We start from the raw sequence: 26,972 nt of genomic DNA on the forward strand, positions 1-26,972 counted from the left end.
TGTGTCACCCACAGTAACTCCTCACCAAAGTGCTCTGACAGTGGTGGAGATGGAAATACAGAAGCCCTTGTCTGAAAATGAGAAAAATCTTCCTCCTCATCAGAAGCCTCCACCTGAAAAACAATGATTTATTTGTTTGACAGAGAGAGAAATAACTGATAAAACGAACCATGTTCCAGTCCATTTTCAATGTTCATCATCTATCTGTATATGAATATGTACTTCTATCTCTAAAATACACATATTTCTGTAAACTGCAATAAAAGTATTAATATTCTGGACAGGAATCCAATTTTATCTTTAAGCAGCATTTGCCAGGGATTGTTAAATCATATAATGGAAGCTTTGTCTAGACAGATTTCTCACTGGCCAAATGATTTTTTTTTTTTTACTTTGACTGTTTTTAATGTATTTCTCGGAACAAAGAGTCCTAATAATTTGTTTACAACCTTTGCTGGAAACTATGTCAGTTTTATAATGTTCAGAGCTGATAATAATTTTTCTAACACAGACCCTAAATCCCTGGAGTCTGAATGTTCTCAGAGAGACCCATCAGCTGTGAGTTCTCTCAAATTGTTGTAAAAAAAGTTATTTCAAGTGAAACATTATCAAGTGTATTACTTGGAAAGCAGCAAAGCTTTCTTTCGATGACTGTGAGATGTTTCCATGGGATGATTTCTATGCTGAATTACTATGTATATAAATTGCCTGGGTGTATTTCCCCAGTGGAAAAGCCAAATTAGGACCATTATCAAACCCACTGCTGCTGTGACAGTCTCAGCACCCAGGCAGAGACCATGACATGGCTTAGAGTCTCAGCAGTGGTTGTTGGAACAAAAGGCAAGATATTTTTGTGCAGCATTTTCAAAGCTGCTGCCTTTGTCCTCTCAACCCTGGCCTTGGTCCAGGCTCCCTGAAACCAGTGGAAAGGCTCACCTTGATTTTGGTTGGCTTTACCTCTGGACCAGCCCTTTAGTGAGCAGGTTTAAGACTCTAGGTCTCTCAATCACAGGCATTAAAGCAACCCTGACAAAAAATTATTGGCTTCAGCAATGCTGCAGGTGCTGCTCCTAAGGCATAGAATGGTATATTTTCATTTATTTTTAATGTATGATATTAATGAAGTATTATTGTCTTCCACTTTCAAGGTATGTACCCCAATCACCTCAAAGGCATAAAATAAAGAATGCTAAGATGCTTTTTAAAAACAGAAATAGATGCATGAAGCTGGATTTTCACCAAAGGCCACGGGTTCATTTGTGACACCTTTATTTGGTTTGGGTTGTTGGGCTTTTATCAATTAATTCTCCTTAAAATAGCACTGGAGGGGAAGATTGTGCTTCAAATTTAATTCTCTGTAACTTCAGCCTGCCTGCTCTCTAAGAACTTCAGCCTCAGCCAGAGAGGAGGAAGTGAAACTTGTTAATGGGGAGAATAAAGCAGAATTAGCCCTTCCAGGATATGGAGCTTCCTGCCTCCCACAGACACAAGGGATGTTGAGATCCCACCCCTGCCCTGAAGAGAAGGGGGTGAGTGGGACACAAGGGGCTTGTTGGAGGTTGCCAAACCTGCTGAAGCATTTAGAGGGAAAATGTCATTTTGTGAGACTCCAGTGATCCCAGTAAGTGCCTGCTGGTGATCCCACCTCTGCCCCAGGAGGACTCCTGGATCACACTCACGGACATTCCATGGATTACATCACCAGGTGCCTTTCCTTAGGTAAGGGAGAGTGGTTTCCTTAGCCACCCTTCCATCCCCTCATCTCCCTGCCTGCTGCCTTGAACACAAAGGATTCACTTCCCAATTTAAAAAGCTGTGCTTGGTTGTGTATCAAAACTGTCACATTCTGATTGTTCTTTTAGTGCCTTAAAAACTCAACTTTTAATTCCACAGGGGTTTAAGAAATATTTCTTCCTGGAACTCTTTGTATTTATATAGCTCTCTGTCTTTAGATCAGACAAGCAGATACAAGAATTGTCTTGTAAAATTGTAGTTCCCCTTTAATAAGCCACGCTGACAGGCAATTATTCATGCAGTCTGCTCGGTGCTAAATGTTTTTTCATGCTGTGCATCCCCATCTCTTGATTGCAGGAATGCACTCCTGTGAATTATAATTATAAGTCAATATGAACTGGTATGTAGGAAATTATTTACTAGACCTTCCATTGCTATGTGGTGTTGATTCTCCTCTCCTGCATTGTAAAGATACTGGAGTTCTAATGAATATCAGGTGTTTTTTCATTCTTTGTGTTTTTAAGTATTTGCTGGAAGTTGTTTTGACAGAAGTTGGTAATACTTTGCATAAGCAACCTCTTCAGTTACAAAGTGCTGGCTAATGTTTAAATTCCAGAACAAAATTACAAAAAGGTGTTAAGAGGAATATTAAATAGTGTACAGATATAACCAGGTGGATCCAATTTACCTTGATAGTTATCCCATTTTCAGCAGATACTTGCAGACAAAGAAAAACCATCATGGTACTGAATTTTGTCTTCAGGTCTGGCAGGTTATACAGATTATACAATAAAAATGAGAAAATATACCAATAAGGAATTTACATAGAAGTTCTCTACTTATAAGGAGTTGGGGCCTGGTTGAAACTGGTCATCTGGGCCAGTGGGAAAAGAAGAGAGCACAGAAAACACTCATCCCTTTTATCTCGGGGTTATCAGGATGGGATAAATCATCAGTGATCTGGTGGATGCATCCCTGCCCATGGCAGGGGGTTGGAATGAGGTGAGCTCTAAGGTCTCTTCCAACTCAAACCGTTCAGGGATTCTATGATTTATCTATTAAAGTTAAAATATCTTCTGTTGGGGAGAGATTTATGCAACCAGCATGTCATATTTAGCTTAATAAAACAGATGGTCACTCATGATTGAAAAAGAAGTCTGATCTCACTTTTTTTAGAGCTGTGTATATTTGGGCCAAACAGAGAAAAAATATAAAACTAAATAAAAACTATGTAATAATAACATGCTGGTTTGCTCTGTGGTTTCAAATAGAGGCTGTGTGATAGAAATGCACCAGGAAAGCACGAAAATAAAAGAACACTGAGGGTCTCTCAGGATCTAAAGTATTCTTACACACAAGGCAAATTCTGCTGACTCAGATGTCGTGCTTCCTCAGAGAAAACATTGGAGGTTCTGTAAGGATCAGAGTTGTATTTAATTTTAGAAACAGTATCACTTACATGGGTATGTAAAGAACAAATCGTGCCAAGCAAAGATGATTCTTTTTTTTTTAATTAAATTCTAAATTAGTGGGAGAGGGGAAGGAGGTGCATTAAAGCATCTAGAATTTACTAAAGGCTTTGACACGGCACGTCTCAAAATTGTGTTTGACAAATGAATCCAAACGGATTACACAGAAATGCAATTAGGAGCCCCAGTAATTGACTGAAGAATGTGCTGAGGAGTGATCATCAACGTGGGAGTGAAATCCTGGGCCAAGGCAGGACATTATTAGGGTTTCACTGCACCCCGAGGAAGGAGGTTTCTGGTGATAATGTTGCAGAAACAATTTAACTCGTGGGGTTTGTGTGGTAGAACTGAGGATTCAAGGAGCTGCACAAATATTCTTCCCTTAATTCCTGCAAAGGTGCTGGTGGGCAACAGAAATGTCCAACTTGGCTCTGCTCACAAACACATCTGTTTGACATGTGTAGATTTACTGATTCAGAACTATTTCTCTGATTTGCCCAGAAACATTTGCAGACAGACTTCAGTGCCCAACATCACCTCCTGCACAAACCTGTCACCTTTTGAAGCTGTTTGCCCCCAGTTCACCAGTGAAAATACAAATTAAACCACGATATTTGCTCATGGCAGGGCACTAGGAACTTACAGACCACAGATATTTCTGACCAAGCACATCCCCACTGACTGGATGCCAGGAATTAGAGAATCATTTAGGTGGCAAAAGGCCTCTAAGGTCATAGAGTCCAACCATTAACCCAGCACTGCCAAACCCACCACTGAACCATGGCCCTAATCAGGATGGAAAAGAAAATTTCCCTGCTGGAAGAGCTGTAAGGCTACCAGAGAAATAAATTGTAAGTCACTGTGTGTCAGCTGAGCAATTGCCTTCACTGTGAGGATAAACCTGAGGAAAACACGAGCTCGTGTTACAGATCAAGGAACCAAAAGGCTGGGGTGAAAATAATAATTGACCTCTTTCCCGATTTCGCCTTCTGTGTTCAGTTACAGCCCTGAAAAGGGAGAGCAAAATGTTGCAATTTGGGGCTGTGGCCCCAGTTTTCCTTCATCCTGTTTGGCTTTCGTGTAAACCATTACACAGGTGCAGAGGTGGCGAGGTTGGCTCTACAAATACGGAGGGTTTTGATGAGCAAGATGGGATATAAAAGCCCAAGTCAGTTCTCTGGAATATATAAATAGGTGAAAATGAAGCAAGAGCTCTGTCTTATTGCTCAGTGGTCTATTGAGCAGCACAAAAAGCTGGGAGTGTTCTCAATTATAATGGATAAAAAAATTCTGCATCCAATATGGGATGGGGTGTGGATTCTAGACCCTGCATTCTGCTCTAAGGGCTAAATTTGCTCCTTAAGGGGAATTTACTGGCCTTTATGGCAGCAACTTTGATTTGAGAGGAAGGGCCAGGGCCGTTCTCCCCATTTATGTCAGAACAGTTTGGCTGAGATGTAGCTCTCCACCTAAAATAGTACAAATGGTAAATATTTAGTCTGTGCATTCATCTCGTCTCCCTCAGTGATCAGTAAAGGGGGGATAATACATCTCATTTTAAAATATGTGCAAAACAGGCCAGGTAGGTAGAATAAGTCAACTTATCCTTTTCTATCAAATAAAGTTACCCTGGGCAGGTGTACCCTACGTGGAGCTCCACCTGCTGAGGGAGGCCTGGGCAATTCTTAAAATCTGACCCTTTTGTTACCCACCTCAGCTCTGGTTTACCTACTAATAAGGTTATAAACACTGATAAATTCCATTTGGGTTTTTCCCTATATTTTTTTTGTCCTACCTGCAAACTCCATCTCTGTCCTTCTCCCCTTCTGTAGTGCAGGGAGTGACACTTGAGGTCTTAAAGTAAAATTGATTCCACCTTTACTGTGCAAATTCCCTCCATCAATAAGTATTATCAAACTGGTCAAACTTTAGAAACCAATTTTTTATGAAATCAAAATAAGTTTTCTTTTCCAAGCTTTTACCAAGGAAGGCTGGACCATATGGTCCTTGAGGACCCCCTCAGTACTGAGGAACTCTTTCCACCAGCTGAGACTGTTTTATATATAAAAGGAGAGCATTTGGCCAGAATATTTCAGTCAATTCAATTAATGTTTTTTGCTCCAGTAATCACAGGTTGATGGAAAAGAATTGAGGAGCTGTTTCCCATGAAAGCAGCTCCACCTGCCCCCAGCTGAGGCCACCTGGGCTGGTGACCTGCAGAGATGAGGCCTGAGCTGACTAAACTAGGTGAATGTTGCCACTCATAGTACTTAAAAAAAATTAGCTGCCTCAGTATTCAGTAATCAAAGAGCATAAGAACCTCTAATGATCCAGTATTCCTCATTTTTATTTCTAGATCAAGTAGGCACCAGCACTGAGCAATGTATTGTCACCGTTGTGAGTAATGAACTTGAAAAGTGGACACTTTCCTAATTTGCTAAAAATAAGATTTTACATCTCTATAAAAGCTCTTTCTCTTCCCTTTGGATGATCAAATACTACCCTGAGATGTTCTGTTACATCAGGGCACAGGCTGGAGAACAGACTTCCCAACGTTCAGTCTTTAATCCTATTTCATGTGTGGTGGTCTCATAGGGAGAAAATAAAATGTGAATAGTAGAGTCATAGTCATAAAATAAAGAAAGTACAAGGCTTAACACTGGGACTATGAAAGCAGTTTCCAGGCAGGCCTTGTTGAAATTAGTTTTTAATCTGGTAAAAATAGAATATACATTTACAAGAGTCTATTTAAATGGAGTGAAAATACTGCGAAATAAAAAGCTCTGTAGTTTATCCTGTGGGTTACTGTTTGCTTTTTATGAGAATTTTGTCATTGACAGAACAGATATTGTAAGTATTTCCTCATTTTTTTCTCCCTCTACTTGGGAAGAATAACAAAATAAAGAAATAATTCTTTATTTTTCCTCTGCCTGTTCATTCTGATATCGCTCTTCAAGCCATTTCCCTTCAGTCTCAGTGACAAATGGGACTTTGCAGGGAGCAGCCATAAAGTTCTCACAGTCTGTTTGTTGCACCTTGCTTATATGGATTTTAAAAGAACACTGTATGGTAATAAACATCCGTGAAAAATTGCAAATACTGATCAGTTGTGCTAACAAGTGTTTGTGAAATAAATCATAGAAGTGAGGGACGTTTAGCACTTTCAGTGGAGTCTCTTTGCCAGGCTGGAATTTTATTTCATTTTTCTTTAGTTTTTAAAGTCAGCTTTGGCTTTTTTTAGATCTACTTTCCCATACAATTTGAAAATATATCTTCCATCCCTCCCTGCTTCCCAAGGCATTAAAAATGGGGTTTCTATCTCTGTATCCCCACTGAATTCCAGGGGATTTCTTTCCATTTATCCTGCTGTGAGCTCTGTGGGTGTTGCTCTGCAGAAGGATGTGGATCCTGACCTGTTGGGAATAAATTCATTCCAAACAATTTGGCTGTTATTTGGAGACACCAAACAAGATAAATTATATCGTTATGTTCTTTCTAATGAAATTAATCTCCATTTTCCAATTAGGCTTTTCTCTTTTTTTATCAGTTCTCACACTTAATAATATCTACAATTACTAATATAAATTTTAGTTAATAGTGTCTATTAACAACTGACTTTATAAGAATTTATCTCACATTTAAATATCTATGGTCATAGTAACAGAAGTAATTTAGGACTAAATGAGTTTTCAGCCTTGAGCATTTGATAGATTGCATTATTTCCTTTTTGTTGTTTATGCAACATCACAAGTTCAGATGGTGCTTTACGAGGAGGTCACAGGTGGAATTACACTCAAAACACCGGTGTTTTATGAGGACCATAAACAACATACAGGAGAGTGCTGGAGTTTTTCATAGGCAGGGCACATGTTTGATACCTTCATCTGTATCTGAAGTGGTTCCTACTGTACATTCTCTTCCTGAAGGGCAGAGTTTGGATTCTTTATCATAGAATCCAAGAATCATTTAAGTTGGTAAAGCTCTCTAAGATCATCCAGTCCAACCATTCCCCCAGCACTGCTAAGGCCACCCCTGACCCACATCCCCAGGTGCCACATCCACACGGCTTTTAAATCCCTCAGGGATGGGGACTCTACCAGAGGCTGGACAACCCTTTCCATGAAGAAATTTTGCCCAATATCCAACCTAAACCTCCCCTGTCCCAGCTTGAGGCCGTTTCCTCTCCTTCTGTCCCTTGTTCCCTGGCAGCAGAGCCCGACCCCCTCCGGCTCCCCCCTCCTGTCGGGGAGCTGCAGAGCCAGAAGGTCCCCCCTGAGCCTCCTTTTCTCCAGGCTGAGCCCCCCCAGCTCCCTCAGTCACTCCTGGTGCTCCAGAGCTCTTTCCCTTCTCCTTCCAGCAGACTCTGCTCCCCTCCATGATGTTCCCCAGGCAGACCCTCAGTGCAGTGTTGGTGTGACAGCACCATCAGCAGTATAATGTTGCTTTTCTGCCTCTCAAATGATCTCCTGTACTGCCAAGTGGTCTGGAGACAGGCCTGGGCATTACATGAGGGAGATAATTCAGTGCAGGTTTGCTGTCTCTCACAAGTCCCTTTCTCATCAGCATTTGTAATTCTATGCCATGATATTTCTGTTTATTTTCAGGAAAGCTGCTTTCCCAAGGAAAGGCTGTACAGTCACCACCCATTTTACACCCTGGACAAGTCTGGAAATGAAGTACAAAACCAGTGGCACAGAGAACAAAGTCCAGAACAGAGGGGAATTCTCTTTAATCCCAGCTGGTATAAGCTGGGCTCTTCCACTCCAGAAATTTCTGTAACCATCATTTTTAATGGACAAAATGAACCATACAGGAAATGCACAGGAATTTCAGAACAGCCCGGTGAAAGAAATGCTGCAGTTAAACTGTTTTGTTTTATTTCTCATCACTAGGGCCGGATCTGGTCCCAAACAGCATCTCTCCAGCTCTGCCCTTACTCTTAACAAGTTCTAAGCACTTTCTGAATGTTCTGGGCTTTTTCCTCCTCATTTTCCCTTTTCTTTATCTTTGCCTTCTGTTTGCTTTTTTTCTTATTCATTCTATTCCTTTTTTCAGTATTAGTGGTTAATGTAACCTACATCCTTTTACATTTTCCAGGGGCATTCTTTCCTTTTCTACTTTTCTCCATTTATATTTTCCCCCTCTGCTTTTTTGGGTAATTTCCATTTTTCATTCTTTGTAGGAAGATTATATTAAGTGACAAGAATAATGTCAAATAAATGAGATTATGTTAATTAACAGATCTTGTCGCATTTCCATGATTCACAGGAAAAAACATTCACACTGGCTGATTTTTCAATTAAATCATTTGCTGTGCTATCTGTTCGGCATATCTTTATGAATATGCATAACTATAATGCAGTTAAATTGTTTCAGGGTCCTTATTAACCTCAAAAAGCCACAAGGTGCCTACTAGCAAAAGTAGGGGATTTTTTTGCTTTTTTTCTGTGTAAAAATCATAATTCTTTGTTTTAGCCTTGATATCTTTTTCAAGGAAGTACAGAGGATTAGGTGTTTGAAAAAATATCTCGATTCTTCCCAAGGATAACAGACTTATTCCTTTCCTCATTCATCTTATTTCATCTTAAAAAATATTCTTTTTTTTCCCTTTAATATTTCTTATAATGTCTTTTTGTCCCATGAGGGCTCCAACCACCAGCAAGTACATCCAAAAACGCTTCATAAAGAATCTGTAGAAAATTAGCTACAACTTCAAAGGTATCAGAAGTGTTAATTTTGAAGGGAAAGATTGCTACTACCCACATACAAAGGGAACCTTTTGGGAATAAAAGTTGAGTTTCTGGAACATTCCCTTCCTATGGCTGTGAAGGAATTACAAGGTCTGGCACATGGTTATTGGCAAGAACCAACATCTCTGATTTCAGAGCCGGTAACAAAACCTTGGGTCGCTGTTGCAGTTTTAAAATGAAAAACTTTTATCATGGCCACATTCCCCAAGGTTTCCTGGGCTGAAATGGCTTTAATTGGTTTTCCAGTGAGATTTCCCTGAAAATAAGATAGCAGTGCCTTCTGCCACGTGTGCCATGGGAGAGAGAGGAGGATACATTTCTCCTGGAGGCTCCAAAGACAGGATAATTTGGAGGAATTACAAATTAAGGAACTACAAGTTGAGTGAGATGGCAGTTGTTTACTGAAGGAAATCACACAGGATAGACATCCCCCTCTCCAGGTTCACTCTTTGAGGGCTTTCCCATTGGTAAGCTTGTCTCTACTTTGATTAGTTTTCTAGAGACCACAATAAAATTAAAAAATAAATAGGGGATTAAAATATATCAAAATTTTAAAAGATGGGATTAAAATCCAATTGCAGCAGAACATGTAATTTTATTGCAGTAAATGCTTCTTCTTTATGTGGCCCAGAGTACTGTAATAATTATTTTTCTTTAATGAAAGGTTAGCATGCTGTCAAATTTACAGCCTTTATATCTTTCTATATAAAGAATATAAGAGATAAAATAAGACCATTTCCTAATGTGGAAAATATTTTTTCATTATAAAATGTGGTGGTTTATGTATTTGATAAGTCTTATTAGAACAGCAAAAATATTGGCTAACAATCTCCAGAATATTTTACTTGGGATTTTCATAGACTTATGGAATCATAGAGTGGTTTGGGTTGGAAAGGACTTTAAAGCCCATCTCATTCCACCCCCTACCATGGTCAGGGACACCTTCCACTAGCCCAGGTTGATCCAAGCCCCGTCCAACCTGGCCTTGGACACTTCCAGGGATGGGGCAGGCACAGCTTCTCTGGGCAACCTGTGCCAGGGCCTCACCACCCTCACAATAAATAAGGTTATAAAAGAAAACATTGCAAGGGATGTTTTATCCTCTGCTCAAGAATATTAATTTTAAGGTAAAACTGATAGAGAATACAATATGGGTGAGGGGACAGAGCCCAAGGGCACATGAAGCTCACAGGAAGCACAACCCCAGCATTCCCCTTCTTCTTCTTTCATCCTTGTCAAAACTCCCGTCTCCCCCCAGCACACATGTTCAGGTCACATCCCCCCTCCCTCACTCTCCCTCTGATTAGGATCTGAAGGGTCCACTTCCCTCAGTCAATCTTTGCCTTCTCTTCCATGCCCTCTGGGGGAGAGGGGTCTCCAATTGCAGTGACCTCTTCAACTCTCTTAGATCCGGGTCATTCTCCCAAAATCTTGGCAGCAAAACTGCCCTGCAGGTTCCAGCCTAAATTTGTATGTTGTTTTTTGTTTTAAACAAGTGCTAAAGAACAGGAAGCCCAGTGTTCACCCCCTTTGTGTTGAATAGTGTTCAGCCGGATCAGTGATGACGACAAATGGGAAAGGGGGAAGGCACAGTGAGTCTCTGTGAGCCTGATCCAGGCACTTTTGCCATGAAAAAACTCAGGCTTAGGTTAAACTGAGCTTCCCTCTCCCCTGGAGTTCTCCTGAGTGTCTGTGGGTACTGCTTCTCCTCTCTGTCTCAGGCTCAGTTAGTTCAGATGACTGCTTTGACTTTGTTTCTGTGGATTGCTTGGGCTATAATTAATTTGAACATCTCTGCCTTTTGCTGACTCTCCTCATTTTATCAGAAATAAATGTCCCTAATCGATATCCATTATTCTCTTAAATTCATTATCCCTTAATTGCTGACAGGGTGCTTGCCCTGCTCCGTGCTCAGTATGGAGCTGGAATCCCAATGATGCTCCTGGAGGTGATGGTTTTCCCCCTCCTCCATCAGCCCTCAGGATGGATGTTTTGGTGGAATTCAAACCACAGTAAATGTAGTTTTGAAAGTCCCATCACTGTAAATTAAAAATACAGGTGAAATCGACTTTTTGCCAGAAGTTTTTGATTTTCTGGGAGTGCCCTTCCCTAAAATATGCTTGAATTGACACCCTCGAGGGTTTAAACGAAGAAGATAATTAAACAGATCCTTCAAAGCAGAAACCTACTGGTGTGCTGGAAAATGGTGGTTAAGAACATTCTTTTATTTGAAAACTGTAGCTTTGCAATAGTTCTTTTCTCTTTGCTCACCCATCTTTTATGTTTATGAAATTACAGTAGGCCAATAACAGGCGGTTCAATTCCGAACTCAAAATGAGAAATATGTTCTTTGGGTTCCATCTCAGGACTCAGATTATGAGCAGTGCCAGCATAGTCCAAAATGTTCTTCTGATCCTGAAAAAAAACCCTCTGGAATGTGAGCATCCCAGTGCTTGTTCTGGTGCCATCAAGCTGTAGGACCACTGGGACTGTGCTGGTTGTCCCAAGAGGTCACGGTGGTGTGTGTACACAACAAACCCCCTTTTGGACCCCTTCCTTGGGTTTTTAAACCTGAAGGTTTCAAAAATTGCATCAGTTTTCCTGCAAGACTCAGGTAGGATCTCAGTCCATTCCCTGGTTTCTAGTAGGCAAGTGAGAAAGGGAAAACAGTGTGATTAAAAGCATGATCCTGTGCAGACTAATGTAAAAATAAACTCAGTTTTAGTAATCAGCTGTAGGAAATTAACTCTCTCAAATCTTGGCTGCCTTCTTTTAAGGCAGAATTATTCATATTCTGAAACAGCCTCTTTAAATTACTTGTAAATATTTATTGGGAATAACTGCATAATATTACAATGCTCTTTGGTGACATTCTGAGTTATGGAAAAAATAAAGCCCCTCGTTATCAGGGGAGTTATTGGGCTTTGCATTCTCAAAGCAGCGAATTTCCCCTGTTTCCCTCCCACATGCTGCAGGTACGACACAGAATGACATCATACTTTGCAAGCTTTGTTACTGTTTATTCAGAATATTGTACAAACAAAGCCAGATAAAGTTACAGAGATATTTGTAACCCTCAATATTTGATCACTGTTGTTAACATCTGGGCAAATAGGTAAGGATTTACAGTCTTTGATTGTTGTTGCTCTAATTAGGGACTTAATTCCAAACCTGATCTCAAAGCTTCTTTTAGAGGTTAGGAGGAAAGATACACTTTATTGACTCTATTTAATAGACTTCAGGAGAGCTGAGAAACAGAAGTGGAATCTTGGTTTCAATGGTGTCAGTGGGAATCTCCCCCAGTGATTTCCCACAGGTCCATGAAGCAGCTGTTTAAAAAAGCTTTTGTTATCATTACAACCATAACTTCATAGAGCCACAGACTGGTTTGGGTTGAAAGAGACCTTAAAGATCATCCCCTTCCACCCCCTGCCATGGGCAGGGACACCTTCCACTAGCCCAGGTTGCTCCAAGCCCCATCCAACCTGGCCTTGGAAACTTCCAGGGATGGGGCAGCCACAGCTTCTCTGGGTAACCTGTGCCAGGGCCTCACCACCCTCACAGGGAACAATTTCTTCCCAAAATCCCATCTAATCCTGCCCTCTGGCAGTTTGAAACCAGTGGGAATCTTCCTAATGACTTCTTTGGCATCAAACGGTGCCCACTCAGTGATAGGAAACCAGTGCCATAAAATATTGTTCCTCACCTTTCGTCAGCCTCCAGGCCAGGCTGGGGAACAAAAACACAAATAAAAGCTGAAGGAACCTGAGTTTGGTTGAATTCCATCATACCTACGTGATCTGGATAGTGCTGGGACTGTGGATTAAAGAACTGAGGAATATTTGGAAGGGTGCTGACCTGTAGCTGCCATGCAATGTAGGTTACTGTGTGTGATGTATTTGTACCCATTTTTCGCTTAGATTTTTCCCACATCACCATGGGGGAACCTACTATAGGGTCAGAAAACACTCTTGGTTTCCACTCCATGTGAGGAGAAAAAGAATGGAACTGGAAATTAAAGCATTGACACAAAGTCACACCAAAAGAGTGAGAGAAAACGGACAAGAAAGGGAAAGATGCAAGTTTGGAGAGTTTCAAGTAGCTATCTTTGAAGTTTTTTATGTTCCTCTCATCTTTCCTGGTGCAGCCCATTGGGAATCTGAGCATGGAAGTTCAGAGCTCCATGTTCACAAAAGATGAAAGGCACAGTCACTCAGTTGTGAGAGCTCGTTTCTGAAAGTGCATCCAACCCCACGTAAGTGCAATTAAATTATGGTACATGATGTTGCTGGTTAAGGGGTAACATGGCCCTCAGAGCTGTACAAGGTAAAATGAATAATAAGTTCTGGAAATAGTCATAGATCACTGAACTTTGCAACGTTGGTGGCATCACTGAAAATGAGCGACTGGGGATTAATTGGGAGAGCGTGCTGCTATAAATTACACAGACACATGCTCAAGTTCATCAGCAAAGGTTTAAAAAAGGCTTTTTAAATTAGCTTTCTAATTGATCAGGAGCAGTTCTGAGAAAAGATAGGAAAGGATTTGGGCAGTTGAAGTCTGTGAGCACACTCTGGACCTTGAAAAGCCTTGGTGTTCACAAATGAGGAGATATTCAGAATATTTCTCCAAACCTGACTCATCCCATTGAATGTCAGCTTGTGGAGAAGCAGAAGCCAGTGACTCAGGAGAAGGAAATGTTAACTCATGCAATGAGCACAAGAATTAAGATGTTTTCCTTTCTTTTTTGTAAATATTAGGAAATGCAAAATAATACAAAAGGTTTTAGGATTACTTTTGTTTGCTGAAACACTGTACATTTAGACGAGCAGCGAATAATGGGTGTTTATTCTGCAGCAGTAGCTGTGTGAATATTGAACACCTGGAAACATTTTCCTGGTTTTTATCCGAGCTTCTACCAGCACTGCAGAGCAGAAAAGCAATGAGGTTTGTTCTGTTTGGTTTTGAGTGTGCCTTCTTTCCTATTTAGTAGCAACTTCATTTCAAAATACGAGCAATTCTCCTTTACTTTCGGCCGTGCATGCTATTATGGTTTAACTCTATGGACTAGTTTCTGTCATTCTGTGAGCTCTGGGACTATCCTGGTGCCGTGAAGTGTGAAGGGTGTGATGATTCCTGGAGTGGGCATTGTCTCATCTCCAGCCTGGAACCAGCTGGAAACCCCTTGAGATCCTGCTGGCTGAGCTCCCCCCTCCAAAGGCACACACAAGTTCTGCCGAGGCTGCTTATGTACAACTTAAATGCAAGAAAATGAAATAAAATAACCCCTTTGTCTGCTAAACAGATGAAGATGAATAGTCATAGCAAGCATCAGTGGCCACGCCGTTATTTTTTCTGCCTTCTGAGATCCTGTCATTGCATTGAAGGTTTAAGGCAATTCAAAAGGCATCATATTTAGGATTTCTAGTGAAAAAAGCTGTAAAGGTTCACACTTCCCTGCCTGCCTTGAGGTGGAATTACACAGGGTAATCAGCAGGATGTGTCTTCATTCCCTGGTTTAGATTCCCTCGCTCTCCTGCCACTCACAGCACTCTCCAACATCATTAATCATGTCATGATAAAAGTTGGCTCTGCATATGTCTTACTATGCTCCCAGTTCGTTCTGTAGCTCGTTACACTTAACTTCTCATAGGTCAAATGATAAAAGGAGATGAAAGAGGAGGCATTAAGGGTTCTCCTGTCTCCTCATGTCCTGCCATCGCTTATTTCTACCGGGGAGAACAGGAGATAATTATAATCTCAGAACGGGAAAATAACTGTCTACCTCCTAACTGCCACCCTGGGGAGCGTTTAAGCACTACTTAACCACAGGTTAAGCATTGCTGGCTTTGCAGTAAAGTTTAAGTACAACTTGCTTTGAATAAGTACAGGGTCTGCTCTCATGGAAGCGCTCTGAGGGCAATCATCTCCTCAGAGACATCAGCTGGTAGGATTGGCTGGCACCTGAACTGCCTGCAAAAACTTGTTCAGCAGTTGAGTTGCTGAAGAGTTCAATAATTTAAAAACGGAGAAGACATACCAAATTATCAAGGTAATTTCCTGAATATGGGTTTAACTGAATTTTCTGTGTCTGCAGCAAAGCAGTGCCCAACATTTCCCTTGGGAGCCATCCTAACGAATCTCATTGCCGGAGAATTTTCCCTTATACTCAACCTAATTTTTCCCTGTCTTAATTTAATCCCATTACTTCTGCTTATGCTCCCTCTTGCTACACTAAATAATTCAGTGTCAGTAATTAGGTGCAATTATAGATGCATCAATTAACATTCATTGGCTACAATGCTACGGGAAGGTCCATAAGACCTGGCTGAATTTAGAGAGTTCCAGGAACTGATGAACATGGATGAGGAGATTCACTCATCTGGTCCCTTCCAGGCTTTCATCCCGTTCCCACTCCTGCTCTATATATAGCTGGAGTTGCTGGGCAGAGCAGTGGAGATATTCTTATCAGCTTTCCATTATTCTGATGACACTGAGCACATCCATCCCCCGAGCCAGTAACACCCATTTAGGCCAATAATTAGCAAGATATATCACCAACATGAGTGTGGATACGAAAACACAGACACATAAAATCATCATTACTTGTAAGAAATACTTCAGTTGGTATGAACCCATTTAAAGTGTTCAAAGAAGCAGTGGAGCCAGTTCAGTTAATGTCATTATTCCAGATACCTCTTTGGATGATTTTTTACCTCTGAATTTTTCTGTGTAAGGTTTGGCATTTTCTTTCCTTTTGACAACACAATTTTCCTCTTGTTTCCTGTAACAGTGACTGTGGTATGATATATATTTGCACTGCTGAACACTCAGCTGGAAAAGATTGACTGTAGCACTTTGTATAAATATATTTGATGCACAGATGTTCTAAGAACCTATTTGCATGCTTGCCTGACTCGCTTTCCTTTCCATTTTAAAGAGGGATTCCACCTGTTTTATCCATCTGCAATTCTTTTCTCTTGCCTTTGAGGAAAATAATAAACATTGACCTGCAGTTTTATCAAATCATAGAATGGTTTGGGTTGGAAGGGACTTTAAAGACCACATAGTTCCAACCCCCTGCCATGGGCAGGGACACCTTCCACTAGACCAGGTTGCTCCAAGCACTGTCCAACACCTTGGACACACAATTTGGATTAATGGATCCCATGGAAATCCAGCTGGATTACTGGTGAATGGGCAGTGTGCAGATAGAACTTATTCATGTCATCCATCAGGAATTCAAGACCCTTTTCAGATCAGGAGTGTCCTGTCCAAGGTGACAGATGTGGAAGAAGTGACTGTACCCAGAACAGCTCTCGTTGGCACCTGCCCTGGTTCCATAAACCAAACCCACCCCCCTCATCCCTCTAAGTGAGGAGGCACTGCCTCGGGGATGCCTGGTGGCACAAAGTTCTCTGATCCCTCCACATTTTTAATGGCATGAAGTTGCTGAAACTTCCTCAGGAAAAGCCACAGGAGAAGCACTGAATAGGATTGTCCTCAAAACTGCCAAGTCAGTCGTTATTTCCTGCTGTTGTCCCTGTGTTACATGGTTTGAGGGGCACCAGTCACGGATGTCAAAGCCTGTCCTGATTCCAGCTGATGCCCCTGGATCTTTCCAGAGAATTAGAGAGCAGTTTTATCCTCTCCCTTGAGCTATTAATATGCTTCCAGTTCAGCAATATAACGAGTTCTGTAATACTATTATTCCATATAAATTGGCTTATTATCCTTTTGAAAAACCTAAAGATCTGTGTTTACCCTTGTTGATATTTCAGCAGAGACCCACCTGACCTTTTTTCAATAAATTAAAGAAATAAATAAATTTTTAAAAAGTAGCGCAAGGAAATGAATGGGAAATGACTGCTAATTTTTTTTTCCTTCATTTTAGGAAAAGAAAGCTACTCCAGCTGGAAAGAAAGCAACCTCAGGGTGATTTTACCAGAGGGGTTCTTATCTATTTTTTTCTTATACTATCACCAACAAAACAGACAGCCTTCTTGCCCTAGAAGGGGAATGAAAAGGTGCTTAAACTTAATGCATTTTAAAATAATTAATCATCTATTATATATGGCCAAGTTCAAGAAACAGTAAATTGCTTTTTATCTTTTATCAGTGAAAAATGTAATTTCAGGCGTGGGAATGGATAAATCTGGGTCAGTGGATGGATTTTCTGTGATTTCTCTGACATTTGAATAAATTAAAAATACACTTTGAACACTGAAAAAAATCCATCATTAAGTAAAAGAAATTTAAGAATTGGGCCTTCAATTTGCTTCTCAAGGCATTGGGTTCAGTCACAATGTTATAACCAGCATATTTTTAATTGTATTACGCTCTCTGCTACTATTTTAATTGTGGCTTTGGGGCATGTAAGGAGAGGATTTCTCTGGTATTATTTATTTTGGCTTTTCATTTCTGAAAGTCAAACTGTGACTGTCAGTTTTACTTTTCCTGTGTCATGGCTCTGCCTCACTTTGACCTTTGAGGTGAGCATCCTTGTCCCGGTCAGTCAGAATTTAGTCATGAATCCATCAAATTTCAGCAAGCTTAAATTGTGCTTTTTCCTGAAAATCCTCTCATGATACTTGTAATTCTCCATCTTTTCTTCCTCCTGTTTCCCACCCAGTATCTTGCTGCCTTTTTTCAGCAGGTGCTGTCCTGGTCTAGATGCAGCAGCATAACTGGTCCTTTGTCATCTTATTTTATGACATTATTGGGCAAATATCTGCCAGGTGCAAGGATTCCTTCTGACCAGGAGACATCCCTGCAGCCTTCATCCCTAGGGCTGGACTTGCTACACATAAGAGTCAGTAGAAACTCGTCAGACTAACCTGGGGAAAGCAGGAGTAACAAGGAGCAGGGATAACAAGGAGCAGGAATGGGTAGGAAAAGAGCCTCAAAGCCAGTTTACCTTCCCAGGCTCATCACAACATCCAAGGCTGTCCCAACTCATGCTGAGCAGAGCAAGGAAACCCCACATGGCATGTTTTTGGCAGTAGCACCACAGCTTCTATCACAGGTTTATGTGTCATGTCTTCATTCCTCCTGGATCTTATAAGTTATTCTTAATGGTGTGAATAAAAAGTTGAGTGGAAGGCGGAAAAATTTTAGGACTATTTGCCATGATGGTTGTTTGTTCAGCACTGGTTTTATACATTCTTTTGGATCATATCCTTTGCTACCATGTGTATTTACTATATTTACTGAATTTAAGTGTTATTAATATGTTCTTTGGTCATTTATACAGACAGAAAGGCAAAGTAGGGAGAGATCATTTTATCCAGTGAAATGTGCAGGAGTATTTACCCAAAACTGAACTTGGGGATCTGGAAGGAGCCTTGCCACAGCCAAGATCAGCTGTGCCCCCAGATCTGGGGTTTATGAGGCATAAAAAAGAACATCTGTCTAATTGCAGTCTAATCCTTTGTATTGTTCACTTGAATCAGAAAATAAAACTCACCTGAGGCTTTGTCCAACCATCAGTTAAGGAAAGCAGGACAGGAGACAGACTGAAGGGGCAGGGGAAAGAGAGTGTCAGAGTGTCCTTAGTGCTGTCATGGTCTGGTTATTTTCCTGATAAATAACTTGTGGTTTTGTCATCACTCCATGGCAGGTTCTCTTCAGGCCCCCATTGTATCTCCAAAGGCTCCATTAGCTGAACACCTTGTTTCAATTATTTTTGGAAGCTGTTGAGAGACCTGTTCTAAAACATGAATAAAACACCTTTTCCCTGGTTTGCTGGCTACCTGAACCAAGCAAAAAGACTTTGGGAAGCATTTCTTCAGTTTTATTATAGCTTTTCCTTGTACAATAAAATCCCATTTCCCCTGAACTCAGACCTGGAATCCCCCAAAATTTGGACTTCACACTTACAGGATTATACCTTAAAGAGGCTGGAGGATTTCATTCTTCCCTCATTTAAAGAGTATCAGACTGTTTGTCAACTACTGATGAGACATGGAAGATAAGAATTTTGAATTTCTTGGTTACCAGGATATAGTAACTATATTCTGCCTTTCCCATGGGATGAGCTTCTCATTTAGGCTCCAGATCCTGTGCAAGGGTAAAGTTTTCCCATGGAGATGCACAGGTTTGGTTGATGTAGAAGCGAGTCTGAACAATCCTGTATAGAAAGTGGGAGACCACTGGGGGACCCAGTTCCACACACACCAACAAGGAAAAACACCGTTCTCCTCCATGGACATCCATAGATTGGATATTAGGAAAAATTTCTTCACAGAAGGGTTGTCAGGCTGGAACAGGCTTTCCAGGGAAGTTGTGGAGTCACCATCCCTGGAGGGATTTGAAAGACATGTAGATGTGGTGCTTGGGACATGGTTTAGTGGTGACCTTGGCAGTGCTGGGGGAATGGTTGGACTTGATGGGCTCAGAGAGCTTTTCCAACCTTAATGATTCCACGATTCTGTGATCCCAGGAATGGAAGTGGATTTGCTCCAAATGGGAAAGAACAGAGCTTTAATGGAACTTTAATCTGAATAGTTTAAAAGCACCTTTCTTATCCTTGGCTAAATTGAAGCAAAATAAGAAGGAAGCTGAAGTTTCTTCCTCATTTGGAACTCACAAACTACCTAATTCCAGAAAATGGTAGGTTTGGTAATTTTAAGACAGATTTCCTGGGGAGTCCCTAAGGGCAAACTTTATCCAAGCAACAGCAGAATGATAGATGTGCTATTTAGGACACACAGCTCCACATCTGTGGATATGTCAGTAAAATGAGATCAAATTAGGAGAAATTCTTTTCAATTTCCCTTGGGTTTTGGTTGGATCTCCAGGGACAACAAGCTTCCCTGGAGGTGAGCTCTAGGGAACGACTGGAAAAAATCAGCCTCCCAGCTGGGAAATGGAGACAGTACATCTACACTTAAAGATTCCTTGGTGGGAAACTGGAAGGTGCTGAGGTATGGATCCAACAAAAGAATCCAAAGCTGAAAAGGACGTTGCTGTTTTGGCCCCTGTGCAGGAAGTTCTCCATCACCATGTTTGGACTTGGTTGGTTGACAGTCTCCATCCATAATCACAGAACCAGAGAATGGTTTGGGTTGGAAGGGGCCTTAAAGCTCATCCAGTCTCACCCCCTGCCATGGGCAGGGACACCTTCCTCTATCCCAGGTTGCTCCAAGCCCCATCCAACCTGGCCTGGGACACTTCCAGGGATGGGGCAGGCACAGCTTCTCTGGCAACCTGTGCCAGAGCCTCCCCACCCTCACAGGAAAGAATTACATCCTCTCCTGCTGCAGCAAACCCACAATTTCTCCCAACATTCCCTGGCTGCTGATTTTCTCCTATGAAGGAGAGAGAACTGCTCAGGGGAAACCTGAGCAACGGCACGGGGTGAAGAGTACAGAGGAGCCCACTGGAAACAAGCTGCAGTCATTAATATGGATTCCAGGGTAATTTTATATTTCATGAGCTTCTTTTCTCTCTCTCCTCAAGCCCCCAGGAGATGGCAGATGTTTTCGGGTATCACGTGGAGAGCAATGTGTCTTTTTTTATTATTTTTTTTTTATTGTGAAGATTCCTCCTCACTTGAAAGGATTACGAGAGGAAAATCTCTCTTTTGTTTTTTGGTTTGTTTTTTTTTTTTTTTAATCCAAAGCCTAACTCAGATATTCTTCACCAAATGCAATCAACATTTCTTAAAGTTTGCCTCACAGAGCCCTTTCCCTTTTGAAGGCATGAACTTGTTCATTAAAAGTGGCTCCCCAGGAAGTTTGGATCCCTTCTTTGCTTCAGGGTTGCAGCCCATGTGCAATAAAATACCAGGATCAGTGAACTGCAAAATGTTTGTGCTGTTCTACGTTGTACATTTATTCCATATACAGTATTGTCTCCCTCTAAACCCAAATTCAGAGCAAAGCACCTTGTTAGATCAAATCTATGCATGATATTTGCAGTTTGTAACTAAAGAAAGGTATTAAAAATAAAACTTCTGCAAAAGCCACGTTGAATTTCTTCTGGCAAAATCCAACATTATCAATGAACCACTGTAACAATGGACAGGATCACACATTAAATCTCTATTTTCCTCACTAGAGCATTAATCTTATTTTAGTGCTGAATCTTTTGAACTTATCTATAATTGTCCCTTCAATTTCTTTCTTTTGATTTCTTGCTTTCCTTTAACAAGAAAAAAAAATATCTCTCTTTTGCATACAGATATAAGGGTGGGAAGATGAAGTACATTTTTTTTTTTCTGAAAAACTGTAAAATTACAGTGTCTTAATTAAAAAAAAAGCAAGTTCAAAAGACTGGCCGTGCATCCCTGACGGACAAACATGCTGGAAATGGGACCTTTTCTTCAGTCTGCTCTGAAAGTATTTAAAAAATGCTCCATGACATGGGGATGGGGACTAAGATTGGAAATCGTGGCTGGATGGGACCTGGTCACTGTGTTACTGACATTCAACATCCATGAATTCCCTTCAAATGTGGGCATTCAGTGGGGGTGAGTCAATGTTCCAGGACAAATACAGCAATGTTCAAGGATAAATACAGCAAAGGCACTCCAGAAGAAATGTCAAAGTTCTACCAAGTCTCCTCTCTCACCCGACTTTTATTTTAACTTAAAATGTAAGAAATAATTTACTTCTTAGAAAATATGGAGGGCAATTCATAAACTATTCATTTCCCCCTACCTTGCTGTTTAAGGTGGCTCTATTTTTTCCCTCCTATTTCCAGGGAGGGGAGCAGACAGATCAAACTCTGCTGAATGAAAGACGTATGAATGATAAAATTGCTGGAGAATCTCTAATGTACATGTTCAAGACATCGGGCTTCAGTTCCTTTTGAGTGGGAGCAAGGACTCTGCCTATTCCCATGTCTGACTGACATGGCAGGGTTTGAAACATTTATTTTAAAGGACAAAAGCTAAAAGAACTTTTATAGATTTCACTCAGAGTAACCAGGAATATTTTACAGAGTGTTGTGTTTTAATAATCATAAAGAAGAGAGAAAGAGAGGAATAAAACCCCAGATGAACTAGTGATGCCCAGCAGGGTTTCTCAGCCTGTCCCCTGGCAGCAATTGGTGACTTCCAGCCAGTTCTTCCACTTTATATACTGGGAATGATGTTCTAAGGTGTGGAATATCCTATTTGGACATTTTGAATCCCCTGTCCTGGCCATGCTTCTCCCAGCTTCTTGTGCAGCTCCTCCCTGGCAGAGCCTGGGACACTGAAAAGTCCTTGACTCAGGGTTGACTGTGGAAAATCCAAAATATTGCTGTGTTATCAACACTGTTTTCTCTATCCCAGCCAAAACCAGATGATGAGGATTATATTTCCTAAACCTAATGGGAAGGATCCCCCAAGCCAGACCTTGCAATATTGGCTGCCCAGAGGAAAACAATAATTCATTTTAATGTCGCTTTGCAATTTCCCTCTGCCTTCTCACCTTCAACTGATGCTCCTTAAAATAAAATGATTGTGGATGTAGCAGAAAAATGCTTTTAGTACTTCTCATCAAATGAGATGCATTAGGCTCTGTGAGCTTCTCCTAATGCTTATACTAGGGAGAGGCAGCCTGAAGCCCCAGACTAATTTTGCAGTGGGGATGTTGTACAATGAGATACGGAACAAAGAAAGAGCTGGAAAGAGGATAAGGTGATGATGGAGCCCTTCCTCAGTCTGTGATGTGCCTTTGCCCATTCCCAAGAAACAAGGAAGAAAAGTCTTGTAAAAATTGTCAGTGATATGAAAGTACATTATCTGGGACACTAAAGAAAAAATATCATAACTTTTGCTCTGTATCCTCTCTATTCCCCTCATGTCAAATGAGAGAACCTTAAAATACTCTTTTTTGTTTTATTACTTGGAAAAATGGAACAAAGTTACAAATGTGAAGTTTTAAATAACTGTATTTTTAAAGAAACTTCTTCTAATGGTACTTTTGCCCACAAATGTCCTGATGTGCAATATTGTGCTCTCTTCCTGAGCACATGGAGTAAAGGTTCGATCCTGGAATGCTCAAGGAGATGCCTGGGAAATGAATAATATATAGTAGTATTTATATATGGTGCATATATACATATATACAGTCTCTATATATGTACTATTGCATATTATTCATATATACATTCAAATAGTAGATGAAAATAATATAAACAACTGACCTAAAAATATCTCAGTGCAAATAATCTCTGCAGAGCTGAGAGATGAGTGCTGGAATTAGGAAAATATGGGAAAACACAGCAAAGGACAGCCTTGGGGTAAAACATGAACACATATATGAGTTGGCAAATATGCAGTTGCCTATAACAATCAAATAAAATTTGGATAGACCTGAATATTTCTCATCCTCTGAATTATTCATTTAAATAATTACACTTATTTGCCTTTTTTTCCCCCCTAGGAATGAAAATTCCAGAGCTTCAGACAAAGCCCACTACATGGAAGAAAACCCCAAACTCATTAAATTGGATGTCATTGGCCATGCATCAGTTTTTCATAGAATCCCAGACTGTTTGGGGTTGGAAGGGACCCTAAAGCCCATCTCATCCTACCCCCTGCCATGGGCAGGGACACCTTCCACTAGCCCAGGTTGCTCCAAGCCCCATCCAACCTGGCCTTGGAAACTTCCAGGGATGGGGCAGCCACAGCTTCTCTGGGCAACCTGTGCCAGGGCCTCCCCACCCTCACAGGGATGAATTCCTTCCCAATATCTAATCTAACCCTGCCCTCCTTCAGCTTAAGGCCATTCCCCTTTTCCAGTCCCTCCAGGCCCTTGTCCAAAGTCCCTCTCCAGCCTTCTTGTAGGCTCCCCTTTTTCCTCACATTGTAAACTTTTGAAATAAATATGAAAATATTAAACTATGTGCTGTAGCCCAAAGTCCCACTGGGGCAGCTGGGATGGCTTTCCCAGCTGTCATGAGAATTGAACATAAAATTCCAGAGAAAAGGTAGGGAACCATGAGCATCGTGGAGGAGTTTTCGTTTGCCACTTTGCAGAGGCTCTTAGGCTGGTGCCTGTGGGTGTGGAAGCACGACTGTCATGGAATTCCCACACGAGGCTCACCCTTCTTCCCTTGGAGAGGATGAGCCCTTGCAGATCCAAGGCAGGAGCCCATGATCCCAAGGTTCAGGGAGTATGCAATTATGTGTGAGATTCAATTAAGGGCTTGTGGAGGCCTCCCTTCTTCCTTTCGACTAGCATTTATGTAACTTCTGCTTGATACAAATATAGTTCTTCCCGCTTAGCAAACTAGAAGAAAAATTCCCCTCAGAATAAAAAGTTCCCCTGGAATTTCATTCCTGATGCATTTTTCTTATGTAAACAGCTTCTGGGAAGGGAATGATCTCCAAGAGGGCAATGCTTTTCTTTCCACATTGATTTAAAGGAGAGGATGAGAATTCTTCACAATGCAGTTCATCATTCCTTAACCATGGCTGTGACATGGTCTCCTGAGAAAACACACTCATTCCATCATTCCACATCAAGCCTGACACTTTCAAATCCCATTTCACTGTCACACATTTTGCCCTGCCATGCACTCCACAATTTATTTTGACAGAAGTAGATTCCCAACCCCTTTTCCCAGTGCAGTCATTACCAAAGGGTGCAGTCCATGGGAAGCACAGGTGATGCTGGGAATGTCATGCTGAGGAGCAGAGGAACAGCACAGGGTCTTGTTGAAATCTGTCTAGGAGCCCTTCTCAAAGGAGAATTTATAAAAGATATATTAGAAAAAAATCAAACCATTAAGTTTTCATATAATGTAGAGTGTTTAGAATTGTAAATTTTCTCCCCTTTTGCAAAATCCCAAGGATATGCTTAAAATTGTAAATTATTTGACCTACAAAGCTTATCACCATAGATATTTAAACGGTATGACAGAGCTGGTTCTCCACTCCTGCTCTGCTCTCCTGAGACCCCACCTGGGGCTGCATCCAGCTCTGGAGGCCTCAGCATGAGAAGGATGTGGAGCTGCTGGACAGAGTCCAGAGGAGGCCACAGAAATGCTTTGAGGGCTGGAGCCCCTCTGCTCTGGAGCCAGGCTGGGAGAGCTGGGGGTGTTCACCTGGAAAAGAAAAGGCTCTGGAGAGACCTCAGAGTCCCTTCCAATGCCCAAAGGGGCTCCAAGGGAGCTGGAGAGGGACTTTGGACAAGGCTTGGAGGGACAGGACAAGGGGGAATGGCTTCCCACTGCCAGAGGGCAGGGTTAGATGGGATATTGGGAAAGAATTCTTGGGTGGGAGGGTGATGAGGCCCTGGCACAGGTTCCCAGAGAAGCTGTGGCTGCCCCTGGAATCCCCTGTGAATCCCTGGAAGTGTCCAAGGCCAGGTTGGACGGGGCTTGGAGCAACCTGGGCTAGTGGAAGGTGTCCCTGCCCATGGCAGGGGTGGAATGAGATGATCTTTAAAGTCGCTTCCAAACCAAACCATTCTGTGACAGGCACAGACAAGTGGAGAGGTGCAGAGATACTCAACCACTGTAATACATCCAATCAAATCCCAAAGAAAAGCTGAGGACCTCAGCTGGGCTGACATAAGGAATTTAAACCTGCCCCTCTGTCCTGTATCCCTGTGTTTGAGGAGGCCTTTCCAGGACCTGCCCTTGGATTGCTGAACTGTTCATAGCACCAGCATTTTGCATATTACCTTCTACTCCCCTGCACTTAGAGGAATTAAATGCTTCTAATGGCAAATTGGGAAACTGGGAGGTGATGTCATTCCTTCAAGACAAAGAGCATTTGATCAGGAAACAGTGACTTGAGACAGGAATAGAGATTTCAGTTTTGGAAGGTGCTTTCTTCTGCCCCTGCTGGGTGAAGGGACAGGCCCCTCTCTCACCATGGAGGACACCTGGGAATGTCTCACTGAAATGGGCTTTTACAATGCCAAATCTTTTCCTCTGATTATCAGTTTCTGTCTTCAACAACAGTGCTTATTATAGTGAAGGGAAACCTTTCTTCAAGGAATTTGTGCACAGACCACAGATTAAGCACACACATTGATCATAACTATGGGTTATGATTAAAGTAAGGTTTTAAAATGTAATTCATCAGCTTAACATACTGAGTTCTTTTTCCTTGCAGATATTTAATAGTTTGTGGGTTTTCAGCAAATAGGAATCATATTTAAAGAATAAACTGAAAAAATATGCTTGAATTTCAATTATCTTTTTACTCTAGTTAAATTTTTTGTTTTTTATAAATATGTAAAGAAATCTATAAATTAAATAAATCTTCTTATTAGGAAAAGGTTCTTCCCCCAGAGGGTGGCTGGGCACTGAACAGGCTCCCCAAGGCAGTGGTCACGGCCCCAATGCTGCCAGAGCTCCAGGAGTGTTTGGATGATGCCCTCAGGGACAGGGTGGGATTGTTGGGGTGTCCTTGGCAGGGCCAGGAGTTGGACTCGATGATCCTTCGGGGTCCCTCCCAACTCTGTTCTTCAGGGCCAGAAAACACACGTGGTTGGACTTGATGATCTTGGAGGTCTATTCCAACCTTAATGATTCCATGATTTTTCTTTGCACAGGGAAGCAGAAAACCTCCAGGTTGTGTTTTAGTGTTTCCTCTTCCGAAACAAACAGGCTGAACTGTGCCTAAAATAAGCACAAGCTCTTGAGCTGAAAAACAACATCAACCAGCTTTTTAGAATCCAGTTAATTATTAAACGACCCATGAAGATTTTGAATGCATGGCTGGCTTTTGTGAGCTTATCTGATAGACTTTCTCTCTGGTTTGTACAGATAACTTCAATTCCTTCTCTTTTCTCAAAAATATATCCATATTCATATCTATCTATCTCATATATCTGTGGATAGATGAGAACATGTGTTCATTTTGAGTAAGGGGTACTTTGACGAGGCACAACAGAGGAATGAGAGCTCCAGCAATGTTAAAAGGAGAATAAGAGGGTTGCAGATAAGTCAAGTTTTGGCATTAAACAAAGGTCAAATTCAATTATTATTAGAGGTTATTATGAAAATGCTGCAGGCCAAGTAAACACAGTGGCCAACATACCAAGGAAAACCAGGTGTATAATCAGATGGA

This window comes from Corapipo altera, unplaced genomic scaffold (genome assembly GCF_003945725.1).
Source record: "Corapipo altera isolate COAL_440 unplaced genomic scaffold, ASM394572v1 180, whole genome shotgun sequence".
NCBI classification, from domain to species: Eukaryota; Metazoa; Chordata; class Aves; order Passeriformes; family Pipridae; genus Corapipo; species Corapipo altera.